This window comes from Zootoca vivipara, chromosome Z2 (assembly GCF_965207765.1).
Source record: "Zootoca vivipara chromosome Z2, rZooViv2.hap1.1, whole genome shotgun sequence".
Taxonomy (NCBI): domain Eukaryota; kingdom Metazoa; phylum Chordata; class Lepidosauria; order Squamata; family Lacertidae; genus Zootoca; species Zootoca vivipara.
Genome location: NC_142585.1, coordinates 42,383,359 through 42,396,126, shown reverse-complemented (window position 1 = coordinate 42,396,126; position 12,768 = coordinate 42,383,359).

Here is a 12,768-nt window from a genome sequence, read left to right as displayed (position 1 = left end):
GAAATACACACACAAAGAAACAAACAAATCTGTTATTGCTGCAGAAAAGTTCAAAGGTATTTCTGATCTTATAAAATACAAGGATACCCTGAACTGGCATAGAAATGGGGGGAGTGGGTGCTATATTTTCTTTTTTCTATTTATATGGTAGGAGAAAATACAGGTATGATCTAGTGGTTATATGTCCATTGATTTCAATGGAAGAGCTTTGTGGTGCAATTTTACATGTCTGCTCAGATATAAGCCACATTGAGTCCACTGACAGGGATGGAAGAACCTCAGGTGTGGGGGCCATATGTGCCCATCCAGGCCTCTTTATTTGGCCCTTGGGATTTCCACCAGGCTGCACCAGTTCTTCAGCCACATCCCCTCTCCCCAGACCACACCATTCACTATCTCTGTCAATGCCTCTTGCAAGCCTGGTCAGAGGATAGAGAGCAGTACGTGACTGTGTATAGAAACTAGCCTACTGGAAAAAGTAACATTCACATTTGTTCCTCTGCCAGGTCTTTCAGCTGGCTCACACACCACTTTGGCATGTGGCTGCAGGAAGCTTCCCCAGAAGGCTTTGTGGCACTTCAGATGAAAATTATTTCCCATGCCTGGTGCATAGGATTGCAGCCCTTCTCTCTCCCACTGAGAATAATTGGACCCTAAAAGTCCATTTTGCCCATTGGATTTATATTCCAGGGATGCAATCCCATACCCAATTTCCTGGGAATAAGCCTGTTAAACACAGTGGAATTTATCTAGGAATTGGAACAGCCATGTATAATATTGTTAGAAGTAGAGAAAAGCTGTGTCTTCAAGATGACTTCAAAGCTCAAATGAAATTTTTCCAAAATCTGATAGAATTTCAACATGACTTCCAGAAAGTCAAACCTTAGCAAGTTTCTTTTCAGAAATGCAGTTTCTGAGGAATGGGTATAACTCTTAATTTTGTTGATGTCTTAGGAGGCACTATATGAAACTACCAATCAATGGCAATACTGTTAGAATACCACTGGTTATTTTTTATCTTTTCTTTTGGGGAAATCCCAAAATCCATAATGCAACATGAAAAGGAAAATGGTGGGTTGGGAGCCACTAGTGGTTCATAGCCTAGACATCTCTTGAGATTCATCTGCTGTAATAGCAGAGTCTAGATCCTCACAGGTGCAAGCAATTTAATCCTCAAAATGCTTTGCAAACAAGCCACAGCGAGCTACTGTCGGTTCTGCCACCTCCTTGGGCCAGACTGTTCAAGGCCACACACTCCCAATAGAAGTTCTGCTGGACAGCAGAATGAGGATGCAATGGAGGCAGCAAAGTATGCCTTCATTGCCACTAGGTAGGCTTGAAGATGAGCCCTCACCGTGTTCAATTGCATTTGACTAGAGTTTTCCTCTACTTATGTTCAACCTATCACCTATCTCGCAGCTTGTTTCCTTAACCTAAGCTCTGGAATATACCAGAGAAGCAAGCAGGCTCCACAAAGTGAGAGAGGGCACTCAGCGGCAATCATGTCAATGGCCTAAGCCATTCTGATGTTCCAGAAATCATCCAGGGCTTTGACAGAAGCAAAGCACCAAACATATCAGCCAGAAAATCACCCAGAGGCATCTGAAAACCCATTGAATCTATCATCCTTCAAGGGTGGACCATCCTCAAAGGTCCACAGGAAGTGAGATGGCTATGACAAGGGACTACTTTCAATATCCCCTATTTTCAGATCACCCTCTTCCAGATCCAGAGTATGGCCTGCCACATCCATTGGGTCAGTGATATGTTGAGACAGCCTCATGGTTGTCATGAAAGCCATGAAGTTCAGAGGCACCCCAGAGTCAGTCACCTCGGCTTGGATGTTGTCAGCCTCGATAGCTCAGTTGGTGAGAGTGTGGGGCTGATAATGCCAAGGTTGCAGGTTCAATCCCTGTATGAGCCAGCTGCATATTCCTGCATTGGACTAGTTGGACTAGATGATCCTCAGGGTCCCTTCCTACTCTACAGTTCTATGATTCTATATAGTACCCCAGAACTGCAGAGTTGGAAGAGACCCCACAGGTTATCTACTATAACTCCCTGAAATGTTTTTGTTTAGAAATGCAAAATTCACAGCTAAAGAACCCCTGACAGTTGGCCATCCGACCTGCTTAGAAACCTCCAATGAAGGTGAGTTTACGACCTTCCAAGGTGTTGTTTAGTCGTGTCCGACTCTTCATGACCCCATGGACCAGAGCACGCCAGGCACTCCTGTCTTCCACTGCCTCCCGCAGTTTGGTCAAACTCATGTTCGTAGCTTTGAGAACACTGTCCAACCATCTCATCCTCTGTCATCCCCTTCTCCTTGTGCCCTCAATCTTTCCCAACATCGGGGTCTTTTCCAGGTAGTCTTCTCATGAGGTAGCCAAAGTATTGGAGCCTCAGCTTCATGATCTGTCCTTCCAGTGAGCACTGAGGGCTGATTTCCTTCAGAATGGATAGGTTTGATCTTCTTGCAGTCCATGGGACTCTCAAGAGTCTCCTCCAGCACCATAATTCAAAAGCATCAATTCTTTGGGGATCAGCCATCTTTATGGTCCAGCTCTCACTTCCATACATCACTACTGGGAAAACCATAGCTTTAACTATACGGACCTTTGTTGGCAAGGTGATGTCTCTGCTTTTTAAGATGCTGTCTAGGTTTGTCATTGCTTTTCTCCCAAGAAGCAGGCGTCTTTTAATTTCGTGACTACTGTCACCATCTGCAATGATCAAGGTAGTCCACGCTATTGTCAAATGTCTCTTACAGTGCAAACTGATTCAAATGTCTCCTTCACTCCTATTCTCCACTGCATCCCTGTTAAGATTATTCTGGATTCAGAGTCAAAGTGGATGGAGGGGGTGGGTGGGAGCCCTGCTCCCCACTCTAAGGAATTAGGCTATCCCATTGAATGGGTGCAATGGGAGATGCTTCTGTCCTGGTGGGGGATGGGCCATAGCATACCCCCCCAATGGTGATTTTAAAGGGATTGCACCAATTTGATGTATGTCATAGGATGATCCTTAATCTAGAATTATCCCTGCCAAATAATCATCCAGCAGGGAAGCTGGATCATTCAGGATACACACCCAATGCTTATGGCAAAACCTAATGGCATCTGTAATCTATAAAGTTGTAGCCTGTTTAATCCCAAAATGATTGTCCTGTAACGATTACATCATCCCATGCTTTAACTCTAGCCACCTGCATGTGGGCTTGGCAAAAGTTTAACAAAGAATGGGATATATATAGATTATATTTAAAAGAACATTATTCACATATGAAATCTTTGACATGCTTTGATTAACTTTTGCAATGTTGTATGATATAAAGATTACAGACAATTTATGATAAATTAAAGGTTATACAATATGCAATCAACAAGGAAACGAAGGACCCAAACTGAGGAAGACGGAATTCTCAATGTATGGAAGAACTTTATTTTATATGTAACTTTTGGGGTGGGGGGGGAGGGTATTGGATGTGACTTGTTTTTTCTTTTGTTCTTTTGTGGTGAGTGGATTCAAAATATTTAAAATCAATAAAGATTAAATTGCAAAGCAATGTAATTAACAGGAAAGTAAAATAATATTTTAAAGGTTTCAAAACAAAACATTGCAAATGAAGTCAAATGCAGAATGCACATTTAATTCAGCATAATTAGCAAGATAATAAGAGGAGGAGGAGGAGGAGAGGAAGAAGAAGAAGAAGAAGAAGAAGAAGAAGAAGAAGAAGAAGAAGAAGAAGAAGAAGAAGAAGAAGAAGAAGAAGAAGAAGAAGAAGAAGAAGAAGAAGAATTTGGATTTGATATCCCGCTTTATCACTACCCGAAGGAGTCTCAAAGCGGCTAACAATCTCCTTTCCCCTCCTCCCCCACAACAGACACCCTGTGAGGTGGGTGGGGCTGAGAGACTTCAGAGAAGTGCGACTAGCCCAAGGTCACCCAGCAGCTGCATGTGGAGGAGCGGAGACACGAACCCAGTTCCCCAGATTACGAGTCTACCGCTCTTAACCAATACACCACAAAGTATTATATTAAGCATAGAAAGTATCTGTTGCTGTTGCAGCCAATCCTATACCCATCAACATTTTGTAAAAATAAAAATTGGGGCACCCCACTGTCACTCGCCCCCTCCCTGCTGCTGTACCATGTCTCCCAATGCAGCACTACCTAGAGGAGCCTCCGGAAGGTTGCCCTAGGCCCCACCGAGAGACCTACAGTGGCCTTGGGGAAAATCGGGGCATCGCGGTTTAGGATCAGATGCTAGGACAGCTTCTGTAAATTCTGTAAATCGGGACACTTGAGGGGTCTGCAATCCTGCCAATGGCAGCTCATGGTGAGGAACAGTTGCAGAAGTCCAGGCTCGATGACCTGGATCCACTAAGAAACAGCCAAGATTGTCTCTCGCCTCTTAAGCAACCTCAGCTTTTATGGCTGGATTCCTTCTGGGCCCCACCTTCCTAGGGCAGGAGGGGAAAGGCCTGTAAGATAAGGGAGCAGGCCTTCCAGGACTCACAGCCAAGATGCATCTCACAAATTGAACTGTGTTGCATGAAAGCATAGGCTGAATGATTGTTACAAAAAGCCAATGGCCGCCCTTCTTTCGCCAAGCAGTGGCAAGAGCACATGGGATCCCCGGCACATATGCAGGGTCTGTGTCCCTTTGGAGAATAGAAAACATGGCAGAGCCCAAGCACAGAGTAGAGCCTAGCCCGCCCACGCTAGAACCTGAACCCAAACCAGAGCGGAGACCAAACAGAACCCAAACCTGAACCCGAGCTTCCCTCTCACAAACAAAGAAACTATAACAAATTAAAAATCAGCACGCACACCCCAGACCCAGACAATTGTTATAACTTGTAAAAACAAAAAACAAAAAAAAAACCGTATGGGCATGTAGGCCCCCCAAAAGAGGACATAGTTGTATGGCAACCCTAGGCTGTGTTACCTGTCTGAACAAAGGACTTAAATTCTAAAATCAGCTCTCAGACCACCTTGTAAAACCATAGTAGATGTTTTAATTTAATATAAAAAACACACACCCAATCAATAGAGTTAATAGTGCACTATGCAAAAGTGCCACAGAAAGAATTGACACTGGGTTGTGTCCAACTAAATTCTACTCAGAGTAGGCCCATTGGAATTAATGGATCTAAGTCAGTCGTGTTCATTATTTTCAGTGGGGCTATTCTGAACAAGACTAATATTGATTGCAACCTATTGTCCCGTTACATTTATATTCTGCAGTTCAGAGGTGGAGGACCATGGCTATGCTTGCTGGAGCTGATGGAGTTTTGAGTCACACGTCTGGAAGACATCCAGTTCCCCGTCCATGCTCTGAATCAACCACTGAAGTGGATGAGTATGTTGAAGGGGAAATAGAAGCCACCTGTTGTCAGAACTAAAGAAAACAGATTATGACTGCAGATATAATCTCAGTAACCTTTCTTCTTCCGTTTCCTTTGGGTTTTAAGCCAATATTTGAGAACAGGGCAAGTGAGCTCTTATTTCAGTTAGCAACATTCTTGTTTCAGTTTGTAAGAAAGGAAGATTGTGAGTGGGTTAGTACATACTTTTGGCAACACCAGAAGCCTCCACAGGTTCCAACTGGGGAGGAGTGCTGTGTAGTGTCTTAGGAGCTAAGTTTCTACTACACATTTGAAGCTGCATTTTGCCACTTTAAAAGAGTCCTGGGAACCGCAGGTAGGAGACTCTGTTCCACGCAATTCCCAAAGTTTCCTGGCGTTAAGGAAAATTTCGGGTTGAGAGACTACTCAACAGCCAGAAATTCCAGCCAAGCAATTTGGAGCAAATCAGCAGTCAGTAGACTTAGATCCTTTATTGTTGTGCAACAGGTTCAACAGCAGCAAGTGAACCCTGAGCATGGGACGACATTGACTTTTAAAACTTTCCCACCATATCCCAGAATACAGTTCGCACAGCATCATTAATACATCATTGCTACATCACTAACATGTCACAAAAGGGGAGGGTTACACAAGATTAGCACAGACAGAGAAGTCAGGGCAACACCCAGGTATAAGATTAGCATAAGCAGACATGTGTTAAGTACCCACCAGCAGTCTGGTAATGAGATTTGGCTTCCCTTGGAGAACAATGAGCTCAGCAATTGTCACCTCTGGGCATTTCCTGGGGGTAGGAGGTGTGTATACATGTCTTCAAGCTTGGGGAGGTGGCAGGTAAAGGAGTCCTTTTTCCAATGGCAAAATGGAATGGTGCAGGAACTTCATCGTGGAGGGTGCGTGTTGCAGTGAGATCACCTAAACTGCCTCCTTGTTGTTGGGGCAGGACCTTTTGGATAGCATCAACTCCTCATTGTTTCCCCCTCAGTTGCTGGGGTAGAATTTGGCTGTTTGGGAATGTGGGGGCTATTTAAGCTGCTGCACATCGTGTGGAGCTTTCTCTTTCTTGCGACATTAATCAGATCACCCTCCCTATATTTAGGGCTGTTCTTCTGACTTTGCTATGCCTGTCTAGGGGTTATCTGTTTTTGGAGCAGGGACCCGGTAGGAATTTTGCCATTTGGCACATTGGCTGTAGCAAATCATCACAACTTTGTAAGGTTGGCGGTTAGGCATTGGTTCAATGTTGTGCGGAGGGGAATTGGTTGGCTGTGCCTGCCCCTCCATTGTTGCTGCTAGGGAATTCCATTAAATGAATCCAGGGGCTCGCCTTGCTTTTGTCTGAACCCTGCCAAGGGGCTAGGGCCCCTGGGAGCATCTGGGATGAGCTGTGAGACTGAAGCCAGGTTCTCGCTCCCCCAGGATACTTTCCCTTACTGACCTCTGGTGATGCCCAGTTGTCAGTCCTGTTCCTGCCACAGTGCAGGTTCAGGTAGTCTGGAACCAGTGCCTAAGCAACTACTCACATGCTGTAATCAATACACTTAAACTTAAACTTAAACTAAATCCTGTGTCAATTGTGTCTTTATTTTGGGGGTGGTTTTGGAGGTCTTCACACACAAAGGGCTTGATTTTATATGATTCATAAAGCTAGGTACAGTATCTTCCCTGAGCTGTCAAGTCGAAAGGATACACTCAGGCATAATATTTGTAACATTTAACAGCTTTTAAGATGTGCCCCCCCCTAATTTCTGTAACACTGGGAAGAGGGATTGATTGTTAAACCACTCTGGGAGTTGTAGCTCTGTGAGAAGAATAGGAGGGTGGGGTCTCCTAACAACTCTCCATGCCCTTAACAAAAGTACAGATCTCAGAATTCTTGGTGGGGAGCCATGACTGTTAGAGTTGTATGATACTGTTTTAAATGTATTTTGCAGCTGGAGCCTGTTTGTTTGGGCTCCCTTACCTCTCACCCTATTGGTCTCAGTCAGCCCCAATTGCCACTGATTGTTACAACCTTTGTGTTGTGGGTGGGTACAATTGGATAGCCACAACACCCGATTGGTAGGTCCCTTGTTGCCGGGTTTAATCTGACCAATTGGACACTAGCCAAATGGATCAAGGGACCTATATATGCCAGTGCACATGACCCTGAGCTTTCTCTCTTGGTCTGTGCATCGGAACACCCGCCCACGTCTCCCTATATTTAGGGCTTGCTTGCTTGACCTTGCTATGCCGTCGTGTGTCATCTGTCGTTGGGACAGGGGCACGGCAGGAATTTTCCCCACTTGGCTGATGCCATTTGGGTTTTGCCTGCCATGTAGCAAATTGTCACAACTTGTAAGGTTGCGGATAGGCTCTGGTTCAGGTGATAGAGATGGGGGAACACACTCACCATCCCTATGTAAAGGGATATTCGTTAAAGGAATCCAGGGACTCAATGGTTTGGTCAATCCTGTGAGGGGTTGTGCCTGTGCCTGAGTCCAGGGGGGCATCTGGGTGGTGAACATAGCATGTCCCCGACTTTCACCCCATGTTCACCCTTGGCTGACCTACGATAGAGCTCTGGGCCAGCACTACCTGCAACAGTGCAGGGAGCTAGTCGAACCAGAACCTATGCAACCACTCATTGCTGTATTATACAGCAATGCTGTAATCAGTAAAGTTGTGGCCTAAATTCTGCCAAAAACCAAACCAAAAATTTGAGTCTTCTGTGAATTTATTTAAGGGGGAGGTTTAAAGGTCTGAACACGCAAATAAAAAAAAGGTTATCCTTATCATTAAAGTTTCAATTTGTTACACACCTTCAGCATAAGGCCCCAGGGTGGGCCACAGTAAACTTAAAATATCCTATAAAAAGGAGTACAAAACAAATTGGAGCCAGGCTGTATAATCTATATGAATAAAGCCAAAGGCCAGGGTAATGAAATGTGTTTTCAGCATACCTGTCAGGTGGACTCCCTACAGGTAGCCTCCCCCCATCATCCTGACCAGCACTTTGCCCATCAAGAGCAGTAGCAGTGGGTCAGGAGGAAGTGGAATGGAGGAGGGAAGGCTCAGCGAACTATCAGAGCCCTTGCACTGCTCCAGCCAACAAGTGGAGGAGCGAAGGATCAGCGATGTAGCAGAGCCCCCGACACTGCCCTAGCCAACAAGTAGAAGAGGGAGCACAGCCTCTTCTGGCGCCCGAATTCAGGCGTGCACCCAAACGCAGGTTTAGAGGGTGGCGTTTCGGGTTCCCCAAGCTATTATGCTGGCCCTGGAGCAGAAGGGCGCCATTGCCGGATTCTGAGAGTGACTAGGAGGTCATGTTTTCTGTTATCTCTGCACTGTGAATAGTATGCACAATAAAACAATAAAAAGACAGAGCGGACTGGAGCATCTTTACTTGGGAGTAGCCACAACAAACCCCTGACAATACCTATATGGAGCAATTGGTTTGTTCAAAGCACACTACATGTATTAGCAGTCCTTACACCAGGGTCACCAAACTAAGGCCCGGGGGCCGGATGCGGCCCAATCGCCTTCTAAATCCGGCCCACAGATGGTCTGGGAATCAGCATGTTTTTACATGAGTAGAATGTGTCCTTTTATTTAAAATGCATCTCTGGGTTATTTGTGTGGCACAGGAATTCATTCAAAAAAAAATTCAAACTATAGTCCGGCCCCCCACAAGGTCTGAGGGACAGTGGACTGGCCCCCTGCTGAAAAAGTTTGCTGACCCCTGCCTTACACTTTTCCTGTAAGGTTCACCCTGTACTTTTTCCCCCTTTAAAAAATAATGTTTAGAGGTACTCTCATTTTCCTACTCATATTGAAATGATGCCCCTGAATGAGGCCAAACATAGAGTCACAAAATGTTTAGGGGTATGCGTTCCCCTGCGCCCCACCAGAAAAATAGCAGTGGGTTCACAAACACTATTATCACTATGTAGCAGACTGGAGGCTTCCGGCAGCAATCCCATGCACACTTATCTAGGTAGTAAGGTCTACTGAACACAGTGGGTCTTAACTTACAAGAAAACACAAATATGATTGGACCGTAAGACTGAAAGAATAATGAAGCCACCTGCTGTCTTTATAAGGAAGCCTGAGAAAGTTATTCTTTGTGATTTATTTATCCACTGTATATCTTTTGAACACACACAGCCCAGTGTGGTCATTCTCTCTGCATTTGGAACTTCTTAAGATTAAGCTGGTTTTGATCTATGTTTGGATACCCTGTTTTGAATGAAGGTGGCAGACTAAACTGTTGCAAACCGCACTGGTTTGGTCACCTCTGAGGATATTGTCACCCAATTTGGCAAGATGGTTCCTGAGATGGAGGAGCAGGTTTAAATCATTGTTTGGAAAATATCGGATGCCTTTTGGCTCAGGGTGTGGATCCTGGCAGAATACTGGAATGACGTATTCATACTAGCTCTTCTGTATGACTCAGCGTGTAATGCAAATGGTGATGTAACCTTGGACTGCTTCCAGACTTTGCTTCTCATGTTGCTCTCCCTGTGTTTTGACCTCGGCTGCAACCGGACCTTTCGATTTGTATTGCCCTGGGAGTGGATTAGGACCTGCTGGATTTGTCTTCTCTGGAAACTGCACAGTATGCTATCTAAATGCAGTTATCAGCTATGGTTTGTAATGGAAACAGAGTCTTTTTGAGTTAGCGGCTCACTTCCTGGGAGGTTCACCTGGTGCTGGCACTGACTTATTTTTGGTGCCAGGTACCAAGCACTGAAGAACATAGGAAGGGCCTGCTGGATTAGGCCACAGGCCCATCTAGTCAAGCATCCTGTTCTCACAGTAGCCAACTAGATGCCTATGGGAATCTCGCAAGCAGGACCTCAGTACAAGAGCACCCACAATTAAAATGGACAGTAACGCAAGCCAATTTAGTTATAACAGCAATAAAAACCTATTGCAACATGAGATTTAAGCTGTTGTATTTATGGCCTGTCTCTTTAAGAGACGTGCCTGTTCTGCCAATAGAAACATCGCTTCCCATCTCTTGGTGTGTTTCCTTCCACCTTTAAGCTACTGCAAAGCCGTCTACTAATAAACAGGACTAATTAAGTTATTATGACTCCTGCTGTTTCCTGTATTAGGGCAGACCCAATGTGAGATTTCCTCACATAGTGAATACGGTAATCTTCCCAACAACCACACAATACTGCACAAGTCAAGAGAGCAAGGAAATGCATTTCAAAGCCGGCATGTATTCAAGAGCCAGCAGAATCCCAATACAGTACTGATGGGGCCCCACATATTTCATCAGGGAGAACATTTCACAACAAAGGTGCCACCAGGGGGAAACCCCACTTTTGTGTTACAGCAAACCTTAGAAGGGGGGCCTCTTATCCAACGCTGATGGCTAATCCTCAGAAATGCTCTTCAGATACTTCCCATCCAATGGGAAATGTCAGCAATCTGGATGACAATTGGCCAGAGCCAAGAATGGGCAGAAAAACAAATGCAAAGTTTCCCTTTGTACAGTGGGCCAGTTTTTTAATAGACAACTACCCACAGTCTTCTCTAACATCCATCAAGGAAATCAAGAGGCATCATCAGAGTTCTAGTACACATTCCAGCCAGGCACACACACTGAAGGAGTGTGTAAAGTACACTGGCGAGGGGTGAAATCTAGTGAGAGTGTGTGCAGCTGAGACTGAGTGGTGTGGCTTGGTAAGATCCCCAGACATAACATTTGCCCTCCAAGGCTTGAGGTTTCCCACCCCTGCCATAAACAAACTGAGCAATGTGGAGTGTTCCTTTATACAGTTCCAGTTAGCAAGCCATACACTTCCAAGTGATACTCCATTCCATTTTGCAGAAGTAATAGTACTGTAACCATAACTACATAGAAATAAAGCATGGATGGCTCAATTGGTTAGAGCATGGTGCTGATAATGCCAAGGTTGCGGGTTTGATCCCCATATGGGACAGCTGCGTGTTCCTGGGTTCCAGGGTGTTGGACTAGATGATCCTCAGGGTCCCTTTTTAACTCTAGGATTCTATGAAATATTAAAGAGAGAGAGACTCAATTCTATTCTGCCTCCCATCTGCCTCCCTGCCCCCAAAATATAGACAGTTAGCATTCCCTGGCAGGAGCATACTCAGTTCTCCTTGTGGTTATCTTGGGGGGGGGAGAAGGTCCCACTGATATTTTTCCCCAATATATTTTTGTACCCCATTGATTTTCCTCAGGCCTGCTAGTATTTCCTGTCATGCACAGGTGTTGGCATGTTAGCTTTAGAACCCTCAGCACTCGGAGCCTAAACATTAGAAATCAGAGGCACACTGTTTTTCCCCACCTGCATATACTGTTCAACAAAAGAAAGAAAGAAATGCCTTTTCTTTGGCTTTTCAGGTGATAATAAAGCAAACTATTGCATACAGTAGCCAGAGAACAGTATCCCTTCAACAGTGATGTAAGAGTGTGTGCATGAAGGGTGTGTGTGCGTTCAGGTAGATACCATTACTGAGAAAATAAGGGTGTCACTTGTCTAGCTCAAGCTGATTTAGTGGTCAGGAAGTTATCTTAACATATCACGCTGGGTTAGCTGGAGAACTTTCACTGCCTGTGTAAGCAAATCAAGACACACCACATTCCACAATCACTTAGTCACTTAGGCTATCTGAACTTTCTCACTTACAGCCATGAGAGGTTTCTGCCAGGCCCTTTTGTACCTGACTCAGGTGCTGTTGCGGGTTTTTTTTTAAAAGTTTTTTTAAAAAAAAGTTTTAAAAACTAAGAAAGAGAGAGAGATCTCAGAAATATGAAAGTGGTTCAGGTGAACGGGGCAGTACAAATCAGGAAGAGACAAATTGGGCCCCTTCCAAGCATGCATCACCTTTGCACATGTTGATTCATAAATATGTTTTCTCCTAGTTCTGCCTCACTCAAAAAAAAAATTGCATAAAAATTCACACACAAAAAATAATGCATTTTCTTAAGAAACTAGATAAGTGCTGGCTCTTGCACTGGATCTCTTATAGTATTATTGATTCATTGGTCTTATACAATATTTTATGTAGCTCAATGGGGGGGCATATGGTAGGATCCAATGGAATCACATGCCCCCCCCCCAATCTTGTAGGAGAGTAACCCACCATACAAGTCTTTGCTTTATGTTTCCATCAGAGGTGGACAATATTGTATTGGCAATTTGAAACTCCTAGACAAGCATTTATCAAATAGCATTGCTACTGTATATACAATCAGGGGCGGAGGAAGCCGCTCGGGCACTGAGAGCGGCACCTGGGGGAGTGCACCCGGGGGCGGGGCATTGCCCCGAAACGCACATGTGCAGCATCACCACGCACAACGCATGTGTGCTACGCACATGTACACTATGCAGCGGCGGTAGCAAACCACTCCAGCGCCACATGGGGACGGTGCCAGGACC